Source organism: Anarrhichthys ocellatus, unplaced genomic scaffold (genome assembly GCF_004355925.1).
Source record: "Anarrhichthys ocellatus isolate YVR2014 unplaced genomic scaffold, GSC_Weel_1.0 scaffold40, whole genome shotgun sequence".
NCBI classification, from domain to species: domain Eukaryota; kingdom Metazoa; phylum Chordata; class Actinopteri; order Perciformes; family Anarhichadidae; genus Anarrhichthys; species Anarrhichthys ocellatus.
The window spans coordinates 1,037,630-1,039,348 of NW_022280070.1; the positions used below are offsets into that span (position 1 = coordinate 1,037,630).

General features: G+C 45.4%; 1 protein-coding gene across 3 annotated transcripts in view; it reads left to right on the forward strand.

Annotated features, from left to right (window-relative positions):
* Positions 1-1,719, forward strand: part of znf385c (zinc finger protein 385C) — a 111,236-nt gene that overhangs the window by 87,191 nt on the left and 22,326 nt on the right. The window lies entirely within an intron of this gene.

The following is a 1,719-nucleotide window of genomic DNA, read 5'->3' on the forward strand; positions in this document are numbered from 1 at the left end:
GTGTGTGTGTGTGTGTGTGTGTGTGTGTGTGTGTGTGTGTGTGTGTGCGTGTGATACTGGTCTAGTACATGCAAGCAAAGCGTACACACACACGCCTTCGCTCGCTGTCGTACATGCCTGGATTCGGGCTGTGCCTCTGTGGCAGCGTTATCATCCAAAGAGGCAAACAGCCAGGACCTGATTTAATAAGCTGCCTAGGGAGTCTCAGAGAGGTGGGGAAGCACTATCAGCTGATAACCGTCGTCCCTGCAAGCCCAGCCTTTTCTCTGATAGCCCTGCCAAGAGACGACTCGGCTTCTCCTCGTTTTCTGTGTGAATGTGTATGTGCGCTGAGTGTGTGAGCGATCTCCCGCCGGCTGCTGCCCACGTGTCTGTAGGCTGCCCGTGTCCAACCTTTGCTGCATCTCTTTGGGTGTCAGACAAACAGCAGAGGGGAGCCCAGCACTGAGGAGCATAAGCTCAGAGCTCGAGTCTTTTAGCCCAACCACCCAACAACCACATACATCCCCGCACCATAGCTGCCAATCCTGCCAAGCCGCAGAAAACCATGGGCCAGACTACTGACAGATTTCCCCATCTTTCCCTTTGTCCTGTGCTTCACACAGGACATACAGCAGCAAAAAAAAAAAAAAAAGGTTGAGATAGTGGATGGGTGCGTAGTGCACTTGGTTTTCATGGTGGAGGCAGCAGACCTATAATTAAAGTTGGCTTTTTTTAAAATTAGGATCTTTTCATAAGAAAAATCTGAATGCCTTGTTGAATCACATGTTTTCTCATCTAGGCAGCCCACAAACAACTGACTGGGTTGTCTTATTTCACAGTTTGTGTGTTGCAGATACCCAAATGTATGCGCACAAGCGCTGAAAAAGTGAGTTCTCTATGATATGTCCGCCCCGACAAAGTGTCTCAATTAATTAAGCTCAAAATTGGGTTGTATTTGTGAACAGGTTTGGATTCAGAGAAGATTCAGTTTAAGATTTGTTCAACTTCGTGACACTAGTTGCTAGTGCAGTGTTAGCTATATCGGTGTTGAATTTAGCATTTTTTGACATGGGAAAATGCATACATTTCTATCTATTTGAGTTCCATGTGCTACACGACATGAATGAATCCAACATTTCTCAGACTGTTGTATTCTTCTTTTCTCATAGTTATAATGTAATTTTATTTCAACAACAAAAAGTATCATAGAAGATCATATCAACACCAGTGTTTCTGTCTTTACCTTTACCTTTTTTCTCCCACCATCTTTTCGTTGGCCAATGTTTTTCTGTATTTCTAAGCCGCTGGTATTATTGTCATTATAAGGTCAGTGATTGCTTTTTTTGTCTGTGGTGTGCGTTACCACGTCAAGTATCAAGTACTACCTCTTCACTGTATGTGGAGTGTGCGTGTGTGTGCGTGTGGATGTTGCAGGGGGGCTTAAATGATAGGCCTACTTTGGTGGTGGCCACGGTGACCCGCAGCTGACACTGATGATTGATCCTGGTGCTGGGATAAGTGCCTGTGCACCGGTGAGCACACTGGTCCACTGAAACGCAGCCAAGCGGAAAATTAGAAATCTCTTCATCCCTGGTCCATTTGAAATCCGATATCTCCCATCTTCCCCTCGCACAGGCACCTTTCCTTAGCCAATAAATCAGTAATTAAATGATGTGTTTGTATGTGTGTATGTGTGTGTGTGTGTGTGTGTGTGTGTGTGTGTGTGTGTGTGTGTGT